The following is a 13,227-nucleotide window of genomic DNA, read 5'->3' as shown; positions in this document are numbered from 1 at the left end:
GAAATCCAAGTATGGTTTTTCAGGAACCATTAAATTACACACCAAAAAAATGCACAATTAAGCTATAAGAAGGTTGAAACTAATTGGGTCAGTCAAATCATATAAACATTTTAAAATATTTTTTAAATGTTTATTCATTTTTGAGAGAGAGAGAGACACACACAGAGCACGAGTGGGGTAGGGGTAGAGAGAGAGGGAGACACAGAATCTGAAGCAGGCTCCAGGCTCTGAGCTGTCAGCACAAAGCCTGATGTGGGACTCAAACCCACGAAACGCGAGATCATGGCCTGAGCTGAAGTCAGATCCTTAACCGACTGAGCCACCCAGGCGCCCCTCATATTAATTTTTTAAAGTAAATTTAATAAAATTTTAAATTTTTTTTTCAATGTTTATTTTTGGGACAGAGAGAGACAGAGCATGAACAGGGGAGGGGCAGAGAGAGAGGGAGACACAGAATCGGAAACAGGCTCCAGGCTCTGAGCCATCAGCCCAGAGCCTGACGCGGGGCTCGAACTCCCGGACTGCGAGATCGTGACCTGGCTGAAGTCGGACGCTTAACCGACTGCGCCACCCAGGCGCCCCTAAAATTTTTAAATTTGAGATGTTGACTCACGATAGTTCAGAAAGAACTCATCCAAACAAGAAGTTGAAAAACATCTATTACATAAGTTCATAGTATTTTTGTTTGTTTAAACTGGTCTTGCAATGCAAATTCATAACAGCTTTATGTTGACATAAAAAATCAGTGGGGAAAGGCTGATTTTGAAATTAACCAGAGTTATAACTTAATTAATACTTGTTTTCCTTGAAATCTTTATTGGCAGGAAGAGCTTATAGTAGTTTGACAATAAGAGCAATCTCAGAAATCTCCCACATCATGCCTCTGAGCTTCTGAACATGTCTCTATATTTTTCACTGGGTTTTTTTGACTGAGAGCATACGAGAATTTTAAGAACTGCTAACACTATAATGAGTTCTTTCTCTACTAGCCCTTCAACTAGTAGAAAAGTTAGTGAAGGAGAAAAGAATATTTCTTGTTGTTTGTTTAGATCCCAAGATAAAGCTTATTGACTAAGAGATAGTGGCTATTTCCATAATTGTCAAAAATTCCCTATCTATATAGCATGATAAAAGTGAAAGGTTGTAGGATTTGTGTTAGAAAAATATGTTTGCTATTTATGTTTTCCTTGTGAATATAAATATAAAATCAAAAATTGGGTCCTCATTTCTTAGAGCATTTTCTTTGAATATCTTTTTTAGTTTTTCTTCAGTTTCTTAGCTAGCATACCTCAATTATTTCCATAGTATTTGTTCTGCTTAAATTATCTATAAGAATCCTTGCTAGGTATCTCCAGACTAAAGTCTTTTTTTTTTTTTTTTTGTTCTTAATGTTTATTTTATTTACTTTTTAAAATTTTTTTTTAATGTTTATGTTTATTTTTGAGACAGAGAAAGACAGAGCATGAACAGGGGAGGGGCAGACAGAGAGGGAGACACAGAATCGCAAGTGGGCTCCAGGCTCTGAGCCATCAGCCCAGAGCCCTACGTGGGGCTCGAACTCACGGACCGCGAGATCGTGACCTGAGCCTAAGTCGGACGCTCAACCGACTGAGCCACCCAGGCGCCCCTAATGTTTATTTTTTGAATGAGAGAGAGAGAGAGACAGACTGTGAGCCAGGGGAGGTGTAGAGAGAGAGGGAAACCCAGAATCCGAAGCAAGCTCCAGGCTCTGAGCTGTTGGCACAGAGACCGACATGGGGTTCAAACTCACAAACTGTGAGATCATGACCTGAACCAAAGTCAGACACTTAAACGATTGAGCCACCCAGACGTCCCATCCAGACTAAGGTCTTAAACTGTGAGATCATCAGTTTATTATAGGTCTTATTTTGTTCCAAGACATTTTGCATATGCATACCAGTGAGTTGGTGAGCTTACAATGGAGCTCCTTTCCACTTTATTTCTTATTTTTGAAGTTCCCATTTGTGGATAAGGTCATGTATACAAGTGAGGAGAGCACTGAACTCACACTTTCATTAGGATCTATAGCTGTGTACTATATCAAGCATTAAGAACCTATTCCTGATAATGTCAAAGGATTCATTCCCACCATTCCTGCCCTTTCTGGACTGGGAAAATCTATTTTTGAAGAAAAGGCTTTTGGGCACCTGGGTGGCTCAGTCAGTTAAGCCTCTGACTTCATCTCAGGTCATGATCTTATAGTTCATGAGTTCAAGCCCCGTGCCAGGCTCTGTGCTGACAACTCAGAGCCTGTAGCTTGCTTCAGATTCTGTGTCTCCTTCTCTCTACCCCTCCCCCACTCATGCTCTGTCTCCCTCTCTCTCTCAACAATAAATACACATTAAAAAATAATAATGAAAAGATAAGGCTTTGGAAATAGTCTCTAAAAGATCTTGTCACCCATCTATAGTTTTTTTTTTCTTTCAAGTTTTTATTTAAATTCAGTTAACTCACATATAGTGTAATATTAGTTTCAGTAGTAGAATTTAGCCAATTCATCACTTACATGCAATACTCAGGGCTCATCACATATGCTTTCCTTAATCCCCATCACCCATTTAACCCATCCCCCCCCCCCCCCCTACCTCCGGTCAACCAACCACCAGGTTGTTCTCTATATTTAAGTGTCTATTTCTTTTTTAAAAAAATTTTTAACGTTTATCCATTTTTGAGAGACAGAGAGAGACAGAGCATGAGCAGGGTAGGGCAGAGACGGAGAGAGACACAAAATCCGAATCAGGCTCCAGGCTCTGAGCTGTCAGCACAGAGCCTGACATAAGGCTCAAACCCACAGACTGGACCACGAGATCATGACCTGAGCCAAAGTCGGACACTTAACCGACTGAGCCACCCAGGCACCCCCACATCTATAGTTTTTCTAATTCTCTCTGGTTTTCTGTGAAATTTTTTCTTTCTTAAGCCACCTCTGGGGATATTCCTGCATTGTTTTTACCTTCCCTAATTAGTATCTGAATTTTCTACTAACATAGGAAATAATTGATGCAGAGCTAGAGGTTGTCTTTTCTTATAAAATTATTCCAAGTTCCTCTGAATATGTTTGTCTATTTGCCTAGGTTTAGGAAAGTCTAAAACAATGACTTTTAACTCATATGATCACAATTTAAAATTAACTCTAAAAATGTTTCCTTTTCTGAAAAAGTTTAATATAAATAAGCAATTGAACTTTGGGCTTTCTGCCTGACAAGGAGAGAAATAAGGCTGATCAGAAAGAGAGGGAAGCAGGTAGTGGAGGAGCACAGGGTAGAGGAATCATAGAATAAAAGTCATTAGTCTGTTAACATCACCAAGATGGTAACACAGATTGACACAGATTGTTCCTAAGTTCACCCTCCCTCACAAGAGAAACTGATTTAAAAAAAAAAAAAAAAGACATCATTGAGAGAATTCTAGAACATGGAGGTGAGGCTGAAGCACCTCCCTGCACCACAGAGACAAGGCCAAGGCCAACTGCATTAGAAGAATACAAGCAGTGGCTACTCATTAACTGCCTCATCCCTCCCACTGGCTAGAGCAGCACCACACTAAAAAGTCTCCCCTGAGTCTTCCATTTCTCCAGTGGGAAAACAGAGCCCACAGGAACAACAAGCCCTCACCCAGCATTGGGAGTTGCTTTGCTGAAGTCCTTACTCTGATCTTATACTATGAGAATTACAGGGGAATTTGAAGAACCCAACCACTAGGAATGTGACTGTGATGGAGAAGAGGGGAGGGGCTTGCAACAACCAGCACACATATCTTAGAAGATCCAGTTCATACCTACAGTGCTCAAAGTAGTAATCCCAACCAGCAGTTCTGTTCATCTACACAGTCAGAGGAACACTCTGGCCATGGAATGTGTTTGGTGCAGATCTGCCTGATTCAGATATATTATAAAGTTTTAGTCATCAAAACAATATGGCACTGCATAAAATCTGACAAAAGAGCAACAGAACAGAATTGAGAACTCAGAAAGTAACCCAAACATACAGTCAACTAATATTTGACAAGGGAGCCAACACTACTCAATGGAAAAAAAGGTGCTTTCAATAAATAGTGCCACAGAATTGGATTCTCACTTGTAAAAGAATGAAACTGGACCCATTTCTTACACCACTAACAATAATTAGCTGAAATTAAATACTTAAATGTTAAGACCTGAAACCATGAAACTCCTGGAAAAAAAATAAAGGAATAGAAAGTCTTTGCCATGGGTCTTAGTAATAATTTTTTTGATAGGACATCTAAACCACAGGCAACAAAAAAAAAAGTAAGTAATTGGAACTATATCAAACTAAAAACTATCTGCACAGTAAAGTAAAGCATCAACACACTGAAAAAGTAACCAGTGAAATGGGAAAAAAGATATTTGCAAAAATTTATCTGATCAAGGTTCATTTCCAAAATATATAAAGAACTCAAACAATTCAATTGCCAAAAGATAAATAACCTAACTAAAAAATAGGCAAAGGGCCAGATTAGACATTAAAGGACAATATGTACCTTAAAAAGATGCTCAACATCACTAGTCATCAGGGAAATTCAAATTAAATCTGCAAAGAGATATCACTTCACACCTGTTAGAAGAGCCATGATCTGGAAGACAAAAGATAACAAATGCTAGTGTATATATGGAGAAATGTGAACCTTTTGGCACTGTTGATGGCACCAGGCACCATGGGAAAAAACATGGAGGATCCTCAAAAACTTCAAAGAATTACCATATTATCCAACAATTCCTCCTCTGGGAATATATCCAAAGAAAGGGAAAACACTAACTTGAAAATATTTTTTTGCACCCACACATTCATAGCAGCATTATTTACAAAAGCCAAAACATGGAGAGAACCTCAGTCTCCATTGATGGATTAAATTGTCTGGTTCCAAGGAAAGGGTCTTGAGTCAGAGTGGGAACCCCTCTGGTCATGACCGGATCTTACAGGGCCCTCCAGGTTTGCTGACTCCTATTTCCACAAAATCAGCACAGGAATACTACATTGATTAGGCAAACCTAAATGTAAAAGAACTATCGGCCTCCACTTTCAGTCTTTAATGTTTCAGAGTGGAAGGTCACAGTATAGTTTTAAGTTTGAGTGATCTAGACAAGTTATTTTAGGCAGTTGTTTTCCCTCTGTAAATATGTTCTATTTTTGAACTCCACTTGTTTTGGGGAAATACCCGGGTCTTCTCTGGCCTGATGTGGACTCCATATCTCCACTTTGGTGGAAAAAAACATGGCGTCTGCTCCTCTGTCTGAGTTAAGGTTTTGAATTATGTTTTCCTTCTCTGCCTTCTACTGGCACCTTGCCTCTTCTGTCTTCCCCTCCCCCTGCTCTTTCTGCACCAACTTGGGTGTGGTCTGCATAATTGGTTCCTATACCCTCCTCAGTGCCTCAGGCACCATTGGCTCCTCCTCCAATCCTCAAGGTCAAGGAGTAAAATGCACCCCCCTGGACATCTAGGTCTTTTCCAAATAGAATGAATTGCTAAAGCTTTGATTACTGAACATAGGTTTGTGTTTTTAACTTCTTATTGCAGAGAAATTAAGGCTATTTGGACCCATTGGAAAACATGCTTTGTACTTAATTGGTTCATGAATTTACCATCTAAAAAATTCTGGTGTAAACACCTCTCAGTTGGTTACTAAGTCCTCAATTGGAGACTAAGGTTCCCTAAGATTTAAAATTCTGCTAAGTGTACTTAAAACAGATGTAAATAAGGAAAGCAACCCTGTAGGTAGGAAAGTAGAAGGTATGTAAAAAAGATATAAGAAATGGAGATACATTTTTATTGAGGGTAGAAGAAGGTAATTTTGTCCTAAATGAGACTGGTTATTTGGAGAGAAATGGCTTTGGGACAAAGTTTGAAGGCAAAGGAAAGTTGTAAAAGGTTCATGAAAGGAAATCTCTGAAAAGGGATATTATGTGTGTTCAGGATGGACTAAGGTTGAGATGAATAGAATTTTAAAAGTACACTGGTATAAAGTTGAAATTCTGCTTTTCTCTCTGCTCAAATGACAAAGTTTTCTTGGACTACTGATCTGCTCTTGACAAGACAATGCAAACAAAGGTTTGTCTTCCAGGAATACCAAAGTTTTAGGTTTCATCTTTATCAGGTCTTTGATTACTTAGTTAAAACTTCCCAATGTTAGGGGCGCCTGGGTGGCTCAGTCAGTTAATTGTCTGACTTCGGCTCAGGTCATGATCTCATGGTCTGTGAATTCGAGCCCCACGTTGGGCTCTGTGCTGACAGCTCGGAGCCTGGAGCCTGCTTCGGATTCTGTGTCTCCCTCTCTCTCTCTGCCCCTCCCCTGCTCATACTCTGTCTCTCTCTCTCTCAAAAAATAAATAAAGATTTTAAAAAAATTTTTTTAAACTTCTCAATGTTAAAGGAGCTAGGTTTTGGTAACAACTATATAATGCTATACATTCACCTTTAGGATCTTTTATTGCCACCTTGGTTGAATAAATAAAGTTTTAATATTTGTAGTAATCTGTAAGCCTATTTAGGATGCACTTATAACTTCCTAAGGTTTTAACAAACTTCTCAGGATTTAAATGGTAAATGAAGTCTTTTTGACCAATTAGGCCCTTTTATTTGGGATGCTAAGTTACTTGGAAAACCACTGTTGTACAACAGTAAACCTTAGGTTGTACTGCATAAGTAAATGTACTGCAAAAGTAAAAGTACAGGTATTCAACATCTTTAAGATTAATACTAAAATGGGTAAGAATTTCCAGAACTAAAAAGCTTTATTCAAATTGAACAAGAATTAGGAACATGGGATTAAATGAACTGAGGAATATTATAGTTTTGTGATTCTTGTTGAAAATATTGCTGGTTCTCTAATGTTTGCTCTTCTAGATTAAGGACACTTTCTCTTAAGATACCTATCATATACAGAAATGGCATAAAGTATTCATTTGTAAACTAAAGCATTTATCTTTTCTCTCTACATAACTCCCCTGAAATTCAAAAACTCTCAGTGAGTATTCTTTCTTTAATGGCAACTACAATTGTTTGCATAAGTTCAATAAGAATCTGTTCATCTTGTAACAGGTCACCATTGGAAATACTGGTTATTTTACCAAGGTTTTGACTGGAATGTCATATTTGAGAGTGACATTCATAGACTCAGATATGACCAGACAGCTTTAAGGAACTAAGGTTGGCTTTATGAAACATGGAGCCATAAAGTCCCTTAGAAATGTTGGCCTGATACCTTGCTTACAGAGTTCCCAGCAGCCTCACCAAGTGAGTAAAGAAGGTCACTTCCTGGCAGGTGCAGGAACCTCAGGATATGACCTCATGAAGAGGAATTCGCCCAGTTCTACAGGTATTGCAGGCCTGTCTGATGGAAAGTATTTGGCTTGACTTCTGGCCTGGAGAGGCTACTAAAAGTTCAACCCACAGATTCCTTATAAAGGGTTCCAGCAAAGCAAACTTTAAAAGATCCTCATGATCAATCACTATTCTTGTTGAGCTTAAGTAAACAATTGGGCCAGGTTTGTTAAGACTGGACTTTTTCTACAAATGCATTGGTCTCAATTTGGCTATCTCTGGAAAGGGGGGTTTTTAGAGAGAACAACTATGTTTCAATAATGCACCATTATAGATGTTAAATTCTAGTTATGATTGCCTTTAAATGTTTGTTGTTTGCCTAAACTGGACAACTTGAGATAAACTTCAGAAAATTATCACAGTATTTCATATATAGGCAATCTTCTGTGCTTGTTATACTATGGGGATAATAATAAGACCTCATGGGCATATGATTATTTAAACAACTGGAAAACAGGATGGATCTCTAAATATGCAAACCATATCTTGCCTAAACCTGATCTGACAGTTACCAGAAACCCGCCCCTTTTGAAAACTTGGAGGTGGACTTTACAGATATACAACCAAATAGAGGATTCAGTTTCAGGTATCAACCCATGGGTCCCTCACTCCAGAGCTAAGAAGGCCAACTCAGAGGAACCCTCAACCTGGTGAAGTGATCCAGATGCAGTCAACCCGCTTAAACTGACCCTCAAAAAGACACTGGCCCCTGAGACCTCCAGCCCTCCTCCAGCCACACCCTGGAAGCTGGCTGGTCTCCGCATGGCAGAAGCTTGAGGAATCAACACGTGAACCGAGCCCAGGGGGTTGGATGCAACTCTGCCAGCCCTTGCCCCTTAACTGGTGTCACAGCCCTGATCTTACTTCTTTCTGTTGGGCTGATAAAGATTGCCCCAACAAGCTGGACATGGGACAAAAGATGCATGCTGGGTCTCAGATACCTCCTCTGGATGGGAGGATTATTAAGTATTGCCTGTATACTATGATAACCTCTCTCACCCTCACAACTGCCACTTAGCCATTTTGCCCCCAGGATTGTTATATGACAATAAGGGGGTCAAGGGCATTCAGCCCCTTCACCTCACTCTTCAAAGATTGCTACAAGGAAAAAACACCCACTCTCTGTCAGTCACCCAGTGCCCCAAGGACTAAGTATTGGGCCATAGAGATAACCAAAAATATCGGGAACCCATGTTACAACAAGGGCCTCCAGAAAGGGAAGTGAGCTTGCTACACTTACCTTCTTCAATGAGTGATCTCAGACCGGGGAGGGGTGCAAGACAGGTCCCTTCAAAAAGCTATAAAGGATACCCAGCATAGGAATACAAGACGTTAAGACAACCACTCCCCTGGCAGCCTACCAAGGTTTGAACCTTTCAGCCCTCAATCATATGCTTACCAATTCCCCACTCCAGCGTTGGGCCAACACTACTCTACAAGTCCTCCATAAAATAGATAATCACACCCAAACCTGCTGGATGTGTTTGCCCTTCAGCCAGAGGTCTTACTTAGCCACTCCCATCTCTTTGACCTAGGAGGCTCCTGAAAATCTCGAAACCAACACCTCTGTCTTAAGTGACCCTGGCCACTGGGATCTGTCTCACAAATGCCGACAATCTAATCTGTACAGTCCCTGAAGGTATGAACAGTACCTCTCTATGCAGAAGAAATATAACCTTAAAAAGGAATACAACCCTACATTCAATCCCTGGGGTGTTCTACCTGTGTTCTAATTTGGCCTACTGGTGATGCTTAGAGGCCAACTGGACTCAGATATGTTATCCATCTTCCTAACCCCAGAGATATCCGTATACACTGAAGATCAGTTCCTAACAGCCTTTAGCCCCAAGTCCAGGGCTAAACTGGCAATCCTGCTACCCGTTCTGATAGGAGCAGGAATTGCGACAGGAATAAGAACTGGAATAGGCAGCATAGGTTCATCCATAGGACTATACCATAGTCTATTTCAAGAGCTAAATGAAGACATGGAACGGGTGGCAGATTCTCTGGTAACCTTACAAAGCCAAATAAACTCTCTGGTGGCAGTGACCCTCCAAAATAGGCGAGCCCTCGACCTCCTCACTTCAGAAAAAGGAGGGACTTGCATCTTTCTGGGGGAGAAATGTTGCTCTTTTGTGAACCAGTCAGGAATACTTACAACTAAGGTTAAGGAACTCAAGGAAAGAATTCAATGTAGACAACAGGAAAGTATCAATCAATGGAAAGGATGGGATCTCACGGACTGGGCATTCTGGCTTCCTGCCCCTCCTCTCCATAATTTTACTTGTATCCATCAACTCCTGTATACTGAATGCCGAGGTACCTTTTATTGAAAACACTGTTGCTTGCTAAACTACAGCATGTATCTTAGCCTTCTGCGAGTACCACCCTGTAAAACTGAAAGGTGATGGGTACTAAAAGTTTTTTTTTAAAGGCACTAAAAGTTTTTTTTTAAAGGCATCAAAGCGGGGAATGTTGGAGAAATGAAGAAAGTACTGAGCCAAAGATGGCTGACAGGACTAAAACAAGCTCTCTTCTCTAGCTTAGAGACCCCTCTTCCAGGTTCTTCTTGCCCTGCTTGTCGCACACGCGAAAACCTGCCACAGATATGGAAGCTGACAACTATAAATTACCCTTCCCACTTGCATTCGGCGCTCAGATCTTTGGAGAAATGGTCTCCTCTGAGCCAGCTGGTGTTAAATAAATCTCTGATCCACCAAGATCTCTGAGTGCCGCTTGGTTTTTCTGCCAGCATTCCAGCCTGTTTCCGTACCACAAGTACAAAAACACCGAGATCATATCATGCATATTTTCAGACCACAACACTATGAAACTTGGAGCCAACCACAAGAAAAAAATTGGACAGACCACAAATACGTGGAAATTAAAGAACATCCTACTAAAGAATGAATGGGTTGACAGAGTTAAAAAAAAAAAAAAATACATGGGAGCAAATGAAAATGAAAGCACAAAGTCCAGAACCTTCACAATGCATCAAAGGTGATCATAAGAGGGAAGTGTATAGCAATACAGGTCTACATCAAGAAGCAAGGAAAGTCCCAAATACACAACCCAACTTTACATCTAAAGTAGCTAGAAATGGAATAGCAAATAAGGCCTAAAGACAGCAGAATAAGGGAAATAATAAAGATTAGAGCAGGAATAAAAGATATAGAAACAAACAAAAACAGAACAGATCAACAAAACTAAGAGGTGGTTCTTTCTTTCTTTCTTTCTTTCTTTCTTTCTTTCTTTCTTTCTTTCTTTCTTTCTTTCTTATGTTTATTTCTTTTTGAGAGATAAAGAGAGAGGCAGCATGAGCAGGGAGGGGACAGGGAGAGACAGAGACACAGAATCCAAAGGCAGCTCCAGGCTCTAGGCTGTCAGCACAGAGCCTGATGTGGGGCTCGAACTCATGAATCACAAGATCATAACCTGAGCTGAAGTCAGACGCTTAACTGACTGAGCCACCCAAGTGCTCCAAGAGGTGGTTCTTTAAAAGAATTAATAAAATCAATAACCCAATAGTTAGTCGTTCAAAAAGAAAGGAGAAAAGACCCAAATAAATAAAATTATGAATAAAAAGAGATCAGAACCAAAACCACAGAAATACAATTATAAAAGAACATTATGAAAAATATATGATAAAAAACTGGGCAATATGGAAGCAATCGATAAATTCCTAGAAATATATAAACTACCAAAACTAAAACTGAAAGAAACAGAAAATTTAAACACATCCATACCCAGCAAACAAATTGAATGAGTAATCAAAAATCTCTGAACAAACAAAAGTCTATGACCAACAACAACAAACAAATATCTATCAGACATTTAAGAAGTGTTAATAACTATTCTTCTAACTATTCTTCTTAAACTGTTCCAAAAACTAGAAATGAAAGGAAAACTTCCAAATTCATTCTATGAGGCCAGCATTACCTTTACTCCAAAGATAAAGTACCCACTAAAAAGGAGAATTATAGGGGCACCTGGGTGGCTCAGTCAGTTAAGTGTCTGACTTTGGCTCAGGTCATGATTTCATGGTTCCTGAGTTCGAGCCCTGAGCTGTGCTGACAGGTCAGAGCCTGGATCCTGTTTCTGTGTCTCCCTCTCTCTTTCTGCCCCTCCCCTACTTGTACTTTGTCTCTCTCTCTCAGAAATAAATATAAGTAAGTAAGTATATAGGAGAATTGTAGGCCAATATCTCTGATGAACATGGATACAACAAGATACTAGTCACTTGAATCCAAAAGTACATTAAAAGAATTGTTCACCACGATCAAGTGGGATTTATTCCTGGGTTGCAAGGGTGGTGCAATATTCACAAACCAATCAACATGATACACCACATTAATAAAGGAAATGCACCACATTAATATCCTGAAAGGATAACATTCTTCCAATGTTACATTATCCTCTCAAATGCAGAAAAAGTGTCTGACAAAATATAGCATTGATTCTTGATAAAAACCTCAACAAAGTAGGGATAGAGGGAACATACTTCACCATCATAAAGGTCATATATGTCAGCCTAAAAACCCAGTCTAATGTCATCCTCAGCGGGGAAAAACTGAGACCTTTTCCTCTATGGTCAAGACAGGATGTCCACTCTCACCATTGTTATTTAACATAGTACTGGAAGTCCTAGCCTCAGCATTCAGACAACAAAAAGAAATAAAAGGCATCCAAATTGGCAAGGAAGAAGTCAAACTTTCCCTATTTGCAGACAATGTGATACTGTATGTAGAAAACCTGAAAAGCCACCAAAAAGTTGTTAGAACTGATCTCATGGTTCAGGAGTTCAATCTCATCAAGCTTTCTGCTGTCAGCATGGGCCCACTTCAGATCCTCTGTCCCCCGCTCTCTAGCTGCACCTCCCCCACTCGTGCTCTCTCTCTCAAAAATAAATATACATTTTATTTTTTTCAAAAAGAGAGTTTAGGAGCACCTGGGCGGCTCAGTCAGTTGAGCATCCGACTTCAGCTCAGGTCATGATCTCGCAGTTTGCAAGTTTGAGTCCCACATTGGGCTCGCTGCTGTCAGCACAGAGCCCACTTCAGATCCTCTGTCTCTCTCTCTCAAAAACAAATTAAGCATTTAAAAGTGATAATAAAAATAAAAGAGAGTTCAATTCTTTATTACAAACACCATCTACACAATCACCAAAACATTTTTCCAATGTTACCACCCATTTTTTTTAAATTTCTTTCCTTTCTATTCATATGGCCCCCCTTTTAATTTTAAGCAGTGACCATTTTGTCTGAATCCATGATAGATTTCTCACTCAACATATTACTGTAGTCTTGTATTCACATTCTATCCTTCACATAGTTTCCAGAACATAGCAAAAGGCACACTTTTTTCTGTAGCCTCCTCCAAAAACCTTCTTTGCTTAAAACTGAAGAACATCTTTATTACTATACAAATCAATCACTCAATTTATCTATTTTCACCTACCCATCGATACATCTCCCCCATTAGGCACTTTAAGTGAAAGCCAACCCTACTAATTATTGTATCATGTTAATTACCTGTTCTTGGCCCATAAATTGACAACAACAGTTGCTAAAAATTTGAACATTGGGCTCAGGATCATGAAGTTCTCAAATGTTACTGGAGGTTCCCTGTTTATGGATTTTTGTTTTAAAGATAGAATCAAATGTGTGATTTGGAATTAGAATAAATAATTAAAATTATTTCAAGTAACAGAATTAAGAATTATACTGAAGATTAAATAACCAAAATATATATTTTCCATTGCTGCATAATTTTGATGAGCAGGTGATAATTATGAGCAGGTGATAAAATATTTTACATTTGTTCAATGCCTCCAGAATGTGTTTGATGGGCTTCTTACACTGCATACTA

General features: G+C 39.4%; 1 long non-coding RNA gene across 2 annotated transcripts in view; it reads right to left on the bottom strand.

The window, feature by feature from the left end:
- Positions 1-13,227, bottom strand: part of LOC147581799 (uncharacterized) — a 106,389-nt gene that overhangs the window by 83,606 nt on the left and 9,556 nt on the right. For both annotated transcript variants that reach the window (XR_015250282.1, XR_015250281.1), the window contains exon 2: positions 4,522-4,614. This is a non-coding gene — a long non-coding RNA (uncharacterized LOC147581799). The remainder of the gene's footprint in view (positions 1-4,521; positions 4,615-13,227) is intronic.

Source organism: Puma concolor, chromosome B1, assembly GCF_028749965.1.
Source record: "Puma concolor isolate L17-30 chromosome B1, mPumCon1.1.hap2, whole genome shotgun sequence".
Classification (NCBI taxonomy): Eukaryota; Metazoa; Chordata; class Mammalia; order Carnivora; family Felidae; genus Puma; species Puma concolor.
This window is presented reverse-complemented; position numbering and strand designations above follow the sequence as displayed.